The sequence below is a fragment of the Lathamus discolor genome, chromosome 1 (assembly GCF_037157495.1).
Source record: "Lathamus discolor isolate bLatDis1 chromosome 1, bLatDis1.hap1, whole genome shotgun sequence".
NCBI classification, from domain to species: Eukaryota; Metazoa; Chordata; class Aves; order Psittaciformes; family Psittacidae; genus Lathamus; species Lathamus discolor.
Window position 1 is genome coordinate 112,636,348 of NC_088884.1, and position 14,546 is coordinate 112,650,893.

At 44.6% G+C, this 14,546-nt stretch overlaps 1 long non-coding RNA gene across 10 annotated transcripts in view; it reads left to right on the forward strand.

Annotated features, from left to right (window-relative positions):
* Positions 1–14,546, forward strand: part of LOC136020292 (uncharacterized) — a 34,320-nt gene that overhangs the window by 13,062 nt on the left and 6,712 nt on the right. For 5 of the 10 annotated variants that reach the window (XR_010615268.1, XR_010615273.1, XR_010615271.1 and 2 more), the window contains exons 1-3: positions 9,934–12,572; positions 12,663–12,820; positions 13,425–13,585. This is a non-coding gene — a long non-coding RNA (uncharacterized LOC136020292). Of the gene's footprint in view, positions 1–6,200; positions 6,354–7,472; positions 7,643–9,933; positions 12,573–12,662; positions 12,821–13,424; positions 13,586–14,546 lie in introns of those variants that run through there. The other 5 variants (XR_010615267.1, XR_010615270.1, XR_010615269.1 and 2 more) reach the window with 5 other exon arrangements.

The following is a 14,546-nucleotide window of genomic DNA, read 5'->3' on the forward strand; positions in this document are numbered from 1 at the left end:
TTGACATTTCTTCTAACGGGAAGTTACATGTGCCTGATTTTAGACCTGCAGTGAGTGATCTTACTTCTGTGAATGGGGGTAAAAATTTGTTAAGGAAAACAATACAACTACTTGCAAAATTAAATACATATTGAGAATGGACTTAAGCCTGTCACTGATGAAACATGGAACATATTGTGAGAGCTTGCATCTGCATTTGCAGAAATAGGCTGTGTTTTGATTATCATTTATAGTATGTAAATGAATGCTGTCTTGGTCTCATGTTGCTCACCTTTTTCCTGAAGGAGCTTATGTGAAGACAGAGATAGCACTTCCTTTACTGCTTTAGGCACAGACAGTTGTGATCTGGAAGCGCTGCTCTTTGTTCAGTAGAGTCTACAGTAGTAACACTTCTGTAGTATAAATGACTATTTTTGTATCAAATACATCGCTTACAGAATGATGCTGAGACTTCAGTCGCTTGCTTAGGTAAAAAAGAGGTAAAAAAATCCTCTAAAAGAGGTTTGAGAAGAAATCTGTCTTTCTGGCAGGTTATTCCAGAAGAATCCTTGGAGCCTTTTACTAACACAGTTAATACTGACAAGTAGCAGAATGGTTTTTCAACTGACAAGGTAAACTTGAGGTTTGAGTGCTGGCTGTGCCCTTGTTGGATATTTCCTTTTTCAAAGAGAAGCTTCAGATTGAACTTCTGTCTCTGCAGAATAATGACAGGATACCTTGAGGAGAGCTTGTTCAGCAATTTGCACAGTAGAACATGCTGAAACATACATGTATTTTTTCTTTATTAAATCTATGGAATGAATGCAGGCATGAGAAGGCTTATGCAAACCTGTAGCAGGTACAGTCCCCCTTTAGAAGCACATCCTAGCTGTTTGGAAAAAACAGACTGTAGCTTTTCTTGTGAGTGGCATACCTGCCTTTCCATAATCTTTGGAAATGAAGTCGCTTGACTAGATAAGGCATACAGCTAGGAGGAAAAAACTGAAGTGTAAATCTTACTGCATGTGCATGTGAGAGGGTCAACAATAAGCTTGATTGTTGGGTTCACTCTAAATATTCTGAAGGTACAGTTAATAGACATGTCAAGTTCATCCTTTCTGTATCTTCCTGTATCTTTACACTCTTATCCCTTTTCACTTGACTTTCTGATCTAAAGAGTAGCAAACCCTTCCCAGTCTTTTACAGTTCTCCATAGTGCAAATCATTTGTATATGAAAGACGTGGACAGGAAGAACAGATTCGCAGGCTGGATACGTGGAGGTGGTTTAAGCCATCTTATCTGAAGAGGAAACAACTGTGTTTGGTGGTTTGTTTGTTTTTATAAATAGCAAATAGGTGTTCGCAGCTTTGTCTTCCATCATTTTCTTAATTCAGTGTAAGAATATTTTTGTTGATGCTTTAGCAACAGTTGCAGACTCAGGGGATCTCTCATTGAATTCCCCTAAGTGATTGCCAACTCTTTCTTCCAAGTTGCTTCCCCAAGCTCCTGGAGGGATGTATGGTTTATGCAAGCTAGAAAAATGTGCCTGATTTCAGAACGTGAACCCAATGTGGTATCTTGTTGCCTCGTGACTTCAGTCCTGAAGCTTGTCAGGATCTTCCTTCTAGGCTTACTGAGAGACTTGGTTTAATAGCACATCACATCAGTGCTGGTCAGAAGTTACCTGAACTGGTTGGGGCTCTGCAGTCAGTACTCTTAGGCTGCCCCCTGTAGCCTAATCAGCTCTACCAATGCCTAATATCTATGGACTGATACACTTAATGTGTGTGTGTTAGCCACATTTAGCTGCAGATAGGACATGGACAAGCAAGGGAGTCTCTGTATTTGCATTCTAGGTAGGCGTTGAAAGCACTCTGGAAAAGAGGTGTAGCTGAAAGAGCTCTCCATCCCAACGCACCTGACAAGAAGCTGAAGCTGTGCTGTGATGCCAGTTAGGAAGTTGCCTATTAGCAGGAATGCTATTGATCAAAAACAATTTGCCAGAATTAAGTGTTGAGCAGATATACCATCTGGATGAATACTGAACTAAGAAAGAATGTATCAGCTAAAATGTTAATCACAAATTTACGCTTTCACGTCCAGTGTCAGGACTGACAAGTGCAGTTATATCTGCTGAGCTGAGCCTTCTCACAAAGCCTTCTTTATACTTCAAGTATCTTCTGGGCTTTAGTTTACAGACCTGAAGCCTGGAAGAACTTCTTGCGTCATCCAGTCTGCTTTTTACTCCTACTGCTGGAGCTCTGCACTCACTAATATGTTAGTGCTTTAAAAAGACCCCCACAAACTTTCTCCTCTCTGCCTCCCCAAGCCCCTGTCTGAATCTCGCATATGCCTGAATTCTCTTCATGCAATCATTAAAATGGCCTTCAACCGTACATCCCTCTCTTATGAGGCAAGCCTCTGCCAGTTTTACTACAGTGCAGTTGTGTGTGAATGTAGGGGAGGGAAAGCAAAGGGTGTCTCTGGCAAAATGATTGATTGTAAAAGTGCTAGCACAGCTACTGAGGTTTCTCTGTTAATTCACATTTTGCAGTGAATACAGTGAGAAGCCATTTCGTCTAATCCCAGGTACTAATTTAAAGCCTGCTCTCCTTAAGCTGTGGATATTTCGTGGGGGAAAAAAAAGTAAAATCCATTTACATTGGACCTCTAGAGACTGCTGTGTCCCAGAGGATCTTATGAAATTCCAGCTTAAAAATTATGAGCAGTGTGGGTTAGTGTAATGTTTCTTTGTCTGCATGAAGAAATTATAGCCGGGCTGAGCTGTTGGAACATTTTAATCACTGGCAACAGTGGCTTCAGACTAAATAGGTTTTAAGCTTCATTTATTTAAATATCATAAGGCATCCAAAGAGTGCTCTCCCAATTATTTACTTCCCCTGCTGATGCTAAGAAATATATTTGCTATATGCCTTTCACACAGTGAGACTTCAGGAGGCTTGCAGTGCTTCTGGATAACACGAATTCACCCATTCTTGCAATGCAGCCAGCTGTGGATCTGAAAAAGTGTCACACACTTAAGCAACAAGTACGGAATTTAAGGTAGGGTAGCCCAAAGAAGAGCTTTTAACCCACTTAGTGCTAGGTCCCTAGTATTCTGTCCCAAACATCTGGCATATGCTGTAATGCTCTGAAGTCTTAGCCTTGTAAATACGTGCTTTCTCTTTTAGCAGCTTTATGCTTTTTAGAAGTTGGGTGAAAACTGGTAAATGCTGAAGAAGGCCTGGCAAGGCTGCATTTCCAAGCAATTGTAGCCTCATAGCAGACAGCTTCTCAGCACTGAACTTGTAGGTGTGGTATCTCTAATTACTTAAAAATGGGTATTTGCTCCTTTCTGCAATATATCCAGAGTTTAATGATGCCTTAGTGTGGGTCTGAATTGTTGCTATGTAGCCAAAGTGCTCAAGTTAGAGGACAGCTGAGTCCTTTGGGCTTCGAATCCATTGCTTAGATTTGGACTGAATCCCTGAGCTTAATGTTCTTGCCCTCTGTGAAAGCTCTAACCACAAGATCGAGAACCCTGTGGCGGGGTGGTGGCAGCCACACAGGCTGCGCTTCCCCTGGAAAAATGCAGTTGGCAGTTTACAGCCATGATACAGAATTAAGCTACATTCAATAGCTTCTATGCTAGGACAACGTGCCCCGCTGACCAGGTCTTGGCTGGTGCTTCAACAGCAAAAGCATCCTTCTTTTGTCCTCATCTCTTTAAAAATGAGAGTAAATTTGCAATATGCTCCTAGGAGGTCGTCACCACATTTGAAACGTGGTTTTATTTAATGGTCTGTGTAATTTAGAAAGTGGGTTTAATGAATTCAGGGATGAAAGCGTTCACTTGATCATTCTTCCACGCTTTGCATATCATGTTGCTATACATTCTTGTGTTCACTGCTGGTTATCTAGCTGAGCTGTAAACCAGCCCCTCTGCTACACTGAGACAATGACTCATAAGAAACCCATATCTACTGAGAAAACCAAGTAGATTTAAAAGGCAGTTTCAATCCGTAGCAGCAGTGGGATTAGTTACAGTCTGATTGCTGGAGAATTTACTGTAGGCTGTGTCACTGCAATCAGCTGAGCACATCAGCTGATAAGAGATTGTGGGTTTCATCATGAAGGATGGTGAACTGTCAAATAAGATAAAGTGAGGGAATTATGCCATTCATGCAATTATGCACCATGCTTTTGCCCCATCATGGCTTCCCTTTGCTATTGCATATCATAGAATCACAGAATGGTTAGGGTTGGAAAGGACCTCAAGATCATCTAGTTCCAACCCCCCTGCCATGGGCAGAGACACCTCACACTAAACCATCCCACACAAGGCTCTGTCCAACCTGGCCTTGAACACTGCCAGGGATGGAGCACTCACAACACCCCTGGGTAACCCATTCCAGTGCCTCACCACCCTAAGAGGAAAGAATTTCCTCCTTATCTCCAATCTAAACTTCCCCTGTTTAAGTTTTAACCCATTACCCCTTGTCCTGTCACTACAGTCCCTGACGAAGAGTCCCTCCCCAGCATCCCTATAGGCCCCTTCAGATACTGGAAGGCTGCTATGAGGTCCCCACGCAGCCTTCTCTTCTCCAGGCTGAACAGCCCCAATTTCCTCAGCCTGTCTTCGTACGGGAGGTGCTCCAGTCCCCTGATCATCCTCATGGCCCTCCTCTGCACTTGTTCCAGCAGTTCCATGTCCTTTTTATGTTGGGGACACCAGAACAGCACACAATACTCCAGGTGAGGTCTCACAAGAGCAGAGTAGAGGGGCAGGATCACCTCCTTCGCCCTGCTGGTCACGCTCCTTTGGATGCAGCCCAGGATACGGTTGGCTTTCTGGGCTGCGAGCGCACACTGAAGCCGGCTCATGTTCATTTTGTCATTGACCAGCACCCCCAAGTCCTTCTCTGCAGGGCTGCTCTGAATCTCTTCTCTGCCCAACCTGTAGCTGTGCCTGGGATTGGTCCGACCCAGCTGTAGGACCTTGCACTTGGCATGGTTGAACTTCATAAGGTTGGCATCAGCCCACCTCACAAGCGTGTCAAGGTCCCTCTGGATGGCATCCCTTCCCTCCAGCATATCAACCGGACCACACAGCTTGGTGTCATCGGCAAACTTGCTGAGGTCACACTCAATCCCTCTGTCCCTGTCACCGACAAAGATGTTGAACAAGACCGGTCCCAACACCAATCCCTGAGGGACACCACTCGTTACCGGTCTCCAGCCGGACATCGAGCCATTGACCACAACTCTTTCTGTGCAGCCATCCAGCCAGTTCTTTATCCACCGAGTGGTCCATCCATCAAATTGATGTCTCTCCAATTCAGAGAGAAGGATGTCGTGTGGGACAGTGTCAAATGCTTTGCACAAGTCCAGGTAGATGACATCAGCTGCTTTACCCTTGTCCATCAGTTCCATAGCCCCACCATAGAAGGCCACCAAATTGGTCAGGCAGGATTTCCCCTTAGTGAAGCCATGCTGGCTGTCACCAAGCACCTTGTTGTTTTTCATGTGCCTTAGCATGCCTTCCAGGAGAATGTGCTCCAAGATTTTGCCAGGCACAGAGGTGAGACTGACTGGTCTATGATTCCCCAGGTCATCCATTTTCCCCTTCTTAAAATGGGGGTTATATTTCCCTTTTTCCAGTCATCGGGAAGTTTGTGCAGGTAGGGAGCTACTATTAATAAAATATGATTTTCAGTGCATGTCTGCCCTGGGAAGAGCCCAGTGTGGGTCTCCAGGCTCAGCAGTGGGAGGTTTGTGATCATGCGGTGCTGGTGAGGCCATGGGCAGTGTTGCACTGCAGCTGAGCACACACAACCTGGCAGCTGCCTTTGCCTCTGGAGAAGACTGTGGGGTTTGTCCAGTATTCCTGTACCCTGGGTCTACTGGGTGAGCGGGGGTGCCTCCGATGCAGTGACTGTAATGGGGCGGGAGAGAGGGGGCTGCCTCTTCCATGGCTAATAAGTCTGAGCTTTTCCAGTTCAAGCTCTTCAGTTTCAGCTGCCTTCAGCTTCTTTGAAAACCCCGCTTGCTGTGTTTGATGGTTACTGATGCTGCCTCTGGATCTCTAATTAGCAACTACTTGTTCTTGCTAGTAGCCCCTGGGGGCTGTTTCAGTGAACTTGCATCAGTTAGTTGAGGACAGCATATATTGCATGCTTTTGCAATGTAAAGCTGTGACAGTCCACCTTGTGCAGGCTTTGTAAGCATCCTGTCCCCACTGCTTCTCTTCTTTCAACACCAGAGTCACGAAAGCCCTTACTGTAATGCTGAATGCCTGTGTGCAGCTGGGCTGTCAGCAAGGAATATCTGTGGGCGGGTGGCTGAGAGAGCATGAATGAATGACTGAACGGAGGTAAGTGCAACAAAAGCTGTGGGTGCAAAGAGAAAGCTTGAAATTGCCTCACCCACCACTTTAATGTGCTCTTTAGAATGATATATGCAAGTGAGAAGAGGATGGAGGGGTCTTTACTCCCCCAGCTCTTTGAATTCAATGTGGTTTTGTCTTGGGCATATTTTTGTTTCTGCACTCTTTACGAATGGGGAAAATGCCCTGGCTGCCAGGGTTCTTCAAAGCATGCTTGAATTTCCTGAATAAATAAGCAGCAGCTCCTGTGGTGAGTACAGGGAATCTTGCTTAACTTAATGCTCCATGGAAAGCTGCAAGATAAGGAGAGCTTGGCTCTGTGACACTGAGCAAGAGACTGGCTATGGGATTTTCTGATATCCCAAACCCCAAAGTGATTAGCAAACGGATTAGGTCAGTGAAGCAAAACAGAAGTGTGGATGTTTCATTAGTCTGTTCAATTTGATGGGATCTGTGACCTGTTCATGAAGAAAAAGACTGTTTTCCACCATTGAACTGGTTTCTCTCTGCACAGTGTTGTGGTTTGGCTGTAGCTGGCTATAAGGAGCAATACAGAAGAACTCAATTTCTTCATGGCTGCAGAAGGGTTAGCTGGTGTGCCATGTCCTTTATGGCCACCTGGGTAGGCAACCAAGCAGAAGGGGGAAGTAAGAAGTATGTGGTGGGATATTGGCTCTTCTTCCTCAAGGCAGGTACCAGGCCAGGATAGGAGGGGATTGAGGGAGGAGGGGTATTAGGCCAAGCTGTTCATACAGACACAGTAGGTGTTTGGGCAAGGTAGAGCAGGAGAAAAGCAAACATGACTATGTGGCTTCCTTTGAGCTACACTACTTACATGCTTTCCATAGTGTGACTTGCCCTAATGCTATATAATCTCATTAGCCATGACTTTTGTTTATGCTAACTTGGTATCCTGTGGAAAGCAGTATCTGAACTGCCTTCTGTCAACTACTGGGGAAAAAAATGCACCTTGTACTCCCGAGTGTAGTCTGTCTTATAGCCTTGGAGTTACCAACCTGCTCAGTGAACTGAAACAGTCTCCTCCCAACGGCAGAGCAGTTTGTTTTCACCCTGTTGCCGGTGCCACAGAGTCTGCATGCATCCCTACATGTACAAGTTGATTCATATGCCTTGCCGCTGCATTTTGTTCCTATATTTTGCTGAAAGATAAGGGGGATGCTTAAGCTAGCTTGGAGAAGGAGCGTCCCATACCTGTACAAAATTCGGTCAAATTTTGCTTTGACTCCAGTTGGACAATGACCAAAGAGGCTGTGCAGGTCAGATTTCTGCTTTTTCTTCAGTAGCGCCTTAGACACTATAAGAGCTTTTACAATGTTAGCTATTAATCTAGGTTATTTGGTGCAAGCCAAGCGTCTTACACTCAAAATTGAGTTAGAGAGTAGCGACATAAGGATTATAATGACCGCCAGGCCTGGATAACTGACTGACTGCATTGTGGTTGTGGATGTGGCATTTTGAGCAGTCGGCTCTCACCTCTGAAGTATTAACTGGTCTGTGCTGCAAATGGGAAGCTATGCTTTCCTTGACATTCAGGAAGTTGTTGGCCTTCATCCAGTTAATCCTGGTGCTCAGTGGGGACTAATGACAGCTCAGTAACTGCTGTGGATGAGCTGGAAAGGGGAGACTCAATTTAAAGATCCCTGTGCTAGGATGTTGCTTCCAACTCCCATGCTGGGGTTAAGCCATCTTGTCTCATCTAGGAGGAGGAAGGGAGCCTGCTTTCAATCTGCACAATCATCTGCTTTCCTCGTTTTACAGAATAGTACCATACCTGCCGTCCCTTCAAGGCAAACAGTCAGTGTGTTGCAGCACTGGACTGTAGGAAGTGTTACTGTTTGTAGGGATGGCTGAAGTGTAGCTTTCTCTAAGACTATTTTGGGAAGCCGACCCGTGCTCTAGAGAGCTCATTTAGTTAGAATCCCCATCTCAGCTTAATTCTGCAAACAGTATGTGTTTTCACTCTGACATGCCTCCAGTGTGCAGTTTTTGTTTATCTTGCGTGTGTCTGCGAGGCATGCGATTAGACACAAAGCTGACACTTAGTACATAAAGCTGGCAAAAGAAACAGAAGCTGTATTCAGATCAACAGTCAGAAATAGAATACAAGATGTTCTTAATGACACTTGTGCAAAACAAACAAAAAAACCCATAAGAATTGAGCTACCGCATACTGTGTGATGGCAACCAAATTCAGCGCTCAAGCTCACTCAGCAGGAGACACTAACAAAAGGTATCCAGGAAAGAAATACCCCTGCCTGAGAAGTTCTATAATGTATCTTTCTTCTGAGGCTCCTTGTACAGCTTGTTCACATCTTGTAAACTTCTATTTTAAGTGGGCAAGAGAAAATAAGAAATGATGTGACAATGCTCAAATAGCAATGAAATCGTGAGAGCAGAGGAATGCTGCTGCCTCTTTCTTTCCCTTCCTTCTGTTACCCCAGGTGTCTAACGCTGAGAAATGAAAACACTCGTCATTTTTCCCCACAGGAGATGGGTTTTGTTAGTGTCATTTTAGCCTCCCCTTAATTAACTGAGCCAAGTTGGGTATGGTGTAAAAGTAACATAAACCTCATTAGATAGATCAAGGAGAGAAGAATCCTCTGCAGAGCTGAGGCGGAGGTTGCTCGCCTGTTTCGGCCTCATCACTTGTCAGTCAGTCTGGCTTACCCCAGAGCACAGGCACCACTGCTGGGCTTGATGTGTCAAGTGAGATTGAAACTGTCAAAGAGGAAGGGTGTGGAAGGAGTGCAGGAGAAAACATGCACTGCAGTTGGTGGATTCCCCTGCACTACCTCTGTGCCATCTGTGTATTAATAGCACTCCACAAGTGCTTATGTGCTACAGCTAGAAAAAAAATTGACTTTAATGGTGTAGATATTAATGAAGAAGCTTGCTCGGCTCCAAAGGGATATAACTGATCAGTAGAAACAGCATCAGGAACTTCATTTATCACATCCATAGATTGACTGAATCCACCCTAAAATAGAAGACTAATATAAGTTGTTGGCTGTATGGGCTGTGGTGGAGCTGTTGAAGACATACTTAAACAAAGGCTTCCCTCTTGAACTAATAGTGCAAGTTACCCCTTGCTAATCCTTTCCCATTCCCCATGTCCTTCACCAGAGAACAAGTGTCTCTCCATACTGCCCCTGTGTGCTGTGAGCCCAGAACTGTGACCTGGGAGAACCTGGGGCTCTGCCTGGAAGCAAGGCAGCTGCTAGTGTCTGCTGGGCTGGTTAACAGCAGGTGGGGAGGAGCTGTGCTGAGCTGCAGCTTCTCTCTGTGGCCTCACCACTGGTACTCGCATGGCTCTTGAGTCTTATTTTTGCTTATTATTTTTTCTAATGACACTTGAGTGCCCTGCCATCCGCACTGCAACTGTGTTCACAACAGCCCTGTGGCACAGGGGAATACAAAGGACATCATGAAGCATCCTTGTGTGTGTAAAGGAGCTTTGATGCAGAAATACTACATGCTGTCTATACCAAACTTCCAGGGATTCACTTCCAACCATGGCATTCACAAGCATGCTTGGGTGCCTGCATTCCTTGGGTGTCTGGGGTTGGAGTTGGACAGACACTGCGTTTGGGTGACAAAGGGTATAAAACCCTGATGTGATCACCCGAGGGGGTGAGGTTACTTGAGGTATGGCTGTTTGCTTACTTACTGCTGCTTGTCTTTGGAGTGTGACTGAAATCCATGCTGTGGAGCAGGGTGCTGTATATATTATGTACACAGATCCTCATCTCCAGACTGAGGCATGTGGGTTTTCCTGGAGCGTAAGTAAACAGCAAGGATGCATGCCAGCCCATGCCTTGCAGGTAGATCTGTGTGTTGTAAGTTCCAAAATGACAACGAAGTTTACCAAGGCTGCTTTGTGATCTCAGCTTAAGAAGGGAAAAGATGTTTTCAGAGGTATTTTCATATTCTTTATCTAGAAGTACCTTTGTATGAAAAGACTTCTGATAACAGCACTTAATGAAGCAGAGCAAGAGAAAGGGGGTTAACTAGACAAACCTCTGCCAGGACCAAGTCCTTCAGACAGGTGTTACACCCGTGTGTTTTGCCTTGAAACATACTGGGTCCAAGGTGACTTTGTGAAGAGCTGCTGTAACCCACCAAACCTTCATAGGCAAGTGCCTTGGGGTGAAATATTCTGGCCTGTCTTTTGCCAGGAATGAAACCACAGGTTCATAATGAGTCATCTTAGCATTGAGATTAATGAACTTGAATACTGGCTGACTAAAAATACTGCTTTTTGCTTTTGTTTCTTTTGTTGGTTTGTTTTCCTTTCACCAGGCTAGGTGCATTCTCTGTGTATATGGCAACAGTAAACTTCTGCTGGCAAGCTTTCCACACATGGTTTTCTTTTAGACAACTGCTGTGGCTGAGCTATCCCATATGTGCAAGTATCTTGTGTCATTTGCATCTGCAACCAATCGCAGCTAATACATGTATGTTTTACTTTGCACTGTGCACCATACTGACTGGGGAGCATCCATGTTGGGCAGCCTCAATGGATTCTTCACCTATGCTGACCCCCTGCCCTCTTTGAACAGGGTGTTTTGCAGAACTGAGCTGAGACCTGTGCTCTCCTTCCTGAGAGGCTTTTCCAGGCTTTCAGACTAACTGTTGGGAGCAGGCAATGATGTTGGTTGTAGGTCTTCAGAGTTATTATTCTGAGTGTCCAGCATCAGCTGACTGTCCCTTCCCTGTGTCAGTTTTCTGTCTCCATCAAATTCTTCCCTGCTCTCTTGATGCAGTTCTTAATCTCAGTTACTGCAGCCCAGCATGTGTGGAGTGGTCTGAGACCAGCTACATCCCTCCACCTGCTTGCTGAGGGCTTATCTTGGGGCCTGTCTGTGGAATGATTCAGTTCAGAGTTGCATTTCAGTACTGTGGAAGTTTGTCAGGATGAAAGTTGGATAAAGGAAGTGAAGGAGATGAGCGGTCAGTCTACATGGTCTTGTCTCTGCTTCATTATTAACACCCCTTGAGGACTGCCAGGACAACTCTTGTCATTTTGCTCCTGCTCTTATCACAGTAGAGGTTTCCTACCAAGACTGAAACGCATCTTCAGCATCACTTACACTCCTCCGAGGCTTACAGCTTCTTTAATAAAATGAGGGCAGGTCATTAGATTAATTCTCATTCTGTTATATGTTACACTGCTATTGAAATGCTACAAGTATTTATTCACAGGGTGAACATCCAGCAAGGCCATGTGGCACCCTCACTGGTGATGGCCTGCATCTGAATGGTGAGTTACAATAGAGAAGAGTGGATAACCTTTGAGCACTGATGACCCAGTGAAACCTCCCCCATCATAAGACTCCTCCTGCCAGGTAAGCCAGGCTGTGCACAGGACCCTGACATGAGTTTTATCCACTGCTAATCGTGGTTCACTGTTAATCTCTTTGTATTGTTTTCTTTCTCTTGGCTGTCACCATGTTTAAAACGTTTATTTCTGGGTGGATGATCAGTTTGATAGGACACACGCTGGCAGCTGGAACGGGAGGGTGGTGGTCTTTTGCTGATCAATTAGTCCATCTCCCAGCTTACAATGAAGAAAACAGTTGAGCACCTACAACAGGGATCTTATGTCAGCTGTGAGCTTTCAGGCTCTTGTACCTTCAGGCTCTTGTGACTGACTTGACTTAATCATTTATGCACTGCTAAAGAGCTGCTTGCTGGTGTTTCCTGTTAATAATGCACATTTGATTAGCAAAATTTCAGGCCTTCCTGTGTCAGAATGTCTCCTTATAACCATGCTCGAAGTTCAGCGGCACACCTTGGGGAAATACATGGAAATCCTGCAGCAGCACTGTGGATACTGCACGTGACAGGGTGGGAAACAGATGCTTTTATTTTTGTGGAAGTGTAATGATTTTGCTTGTAGCTTGCACATAATGAACTACACTGAGATTCAGAAATGCCCTTTGGGGGTAGGTGGGGGGAAAGCATTCTTCCCTTCATTTTTTCTCTGAAGCCTTAAGTGGTGCCTCAGAGTATGTATTGGTGGTTGGAATTCAGTGTGTTTGTGGTGATGAAACTCCAATGAACAAAAGTTCTCAACTTGGTGCTTAGCCATTGCAGAATTTCATACCACAGAAATCAGTGTCATGGACTGCAATTTGTCAGGAAGATTTTGTATACTGACCGCAACTGACCTGAGATGCGAGACATGTAAGACACTGAAAGGGTCTTTGTTGTTGTACAGTACAATAGCAGGAGTCAGAGGAGGTACTAACCTATGTGTGTCTATTTCACCCTCAGCTGTCAAACACTAGGTGTGCTGGCTGCCTGGAAGAATGACACAGCCTTAGGAGAACTGCGAGGAGGTTAAAAAGGAAGAAAAGAAGAGCATGTGTTGGCTGTGAGGGCTTATGAAAATTCCCGCTAAGCAAATGCTTCACTGATGAAAAAGAGGAGAGGTGACTCTGCCTGTCCTCTCCTCCCCTTCCCTCTCAAAGAGTACCGATGCTTTTTACCTTTTAAATCTCACTAATGTTGCTGGGGCTTGAATTTGGCCTTGAAACTTCTAAAATCCTCTTTGGTGGTATTACCCTGTGAACAAGGCAATGGTTTCTTCCCTACTTCACTTTTTAGCAAATGGGAATTCCCTGGTTGTGATCCCAGCTGGAAACAGTGCTATGCTTGTGTGCTGCTGAAACCTGCACCACTGTACCTTGTGTACTTAAAAGCCAGGTTTGAATGAAGTAGCGAAAGCAGAGAACGTGGGTTGCTTTGTAATGGGGAATCCTAAACCACCTTGGGCTGGAAGTCATGGTGCATCATACCTCCTGCACTGGCGATGCACATGCTTGTTCATACATAGACAGAGTACACCCTTTTTTTGATTTCCTGAAGGAACCACACTCTGGCTTCTAGTTTGTTTGGTTCTGTTGCTATGTTGTTACTTCCTTTCTTTTCCTTAGGAAATCCACATGGTTTCCTTGATGTAACTTTCTGTGCTTTGTGTTGATACATATTCTGTTCTGTTTCTTACCATTGACATCAAATCTCTCTGTTTCCCAGGTGCTCCCTCACTGGGGCAAAGGAATCACTGCCTCTCCTTTTGCCAGCACAGAGGGTACTGGGATCCTGCGTTGAGATCTGCAAGGACTGACATCCCTCCAAAAGGTCCCTTCATCTCCTCTGCTACAGATACAAGCAACAAACTTCGGAAAAGAGAGCAGGTATTGACATGAAGAAACTTCTCATGTGTTGTGTGCTCTTTGCAATGTATGTCAGCTCCTCAGGAATGCTTGCCAGGGGATACACTGGCTAGCTAGGGTTATCGGAATATAAACAGGGTTTTTTGGTGGGGAAGGACAGGAACCTCATAAGGGAGAATAACAGCTTATACACATTTAAATTTCCAAGTAATTCTCCCCACTCCCTTTCTTGCCGCTTTTACAGGGCAATGTAAGCCTTAAAACATCACAGCTCCTCTCCCCTCTAAAGCAGTCTCATGTCCCTCCGTTCAGACACACTGACTGTATTTCCAGATCTGGTAAATGTTATATGTTTCAAGGCTTTTGATGTGGTTCACATACAAAGGCTTCCCTTGAGGTATGGAGCACAAAGCTGTGTTGCCACACTAATACAGCAGTCACTGAATATTTATGACTTCAGAGCAATACATCTGCAGTATTTGTGGGAGTGTTTCTAACAGAAATAGGGGGTTTCCCCAGAGAACTGATAATTTCCTGAAAACATTTAATCACCCATTCAAAATAGAAGCTTAATTAGCCTAAAGCTATATGTGGGACACAAACTTGCAAGTTCTGTCATTATTTTAAAATCCTAGAATTGTCTTTTTAGCTTATTTCTGTTTGCAACAGTTCTTGGCACAATAATCTGCTGAAATTGGAAAAATAATATGACCATCAAGGCTCTTTCTTAAGGTCTGAATATCAAACCCATTCCCCTCTTCCACATTTGGGTGTCACATTAACATGTCATGAAGTTTTACATAAAACAGTTTCTGGTTCTAAGTAGTATTCAGTTTTTCCTAACTAAAGGTTAAGCATCTCCTAAGGCATGCAAAGCAGAGATTCAGCACTGCAGAGAGCTTGAGGGGAGGCTTGCTATGGATTAGGTGCTTAAAGGGGTCTGTGAATAATGCACAACTAAGAGGTTAGTCAAGATTAAGAT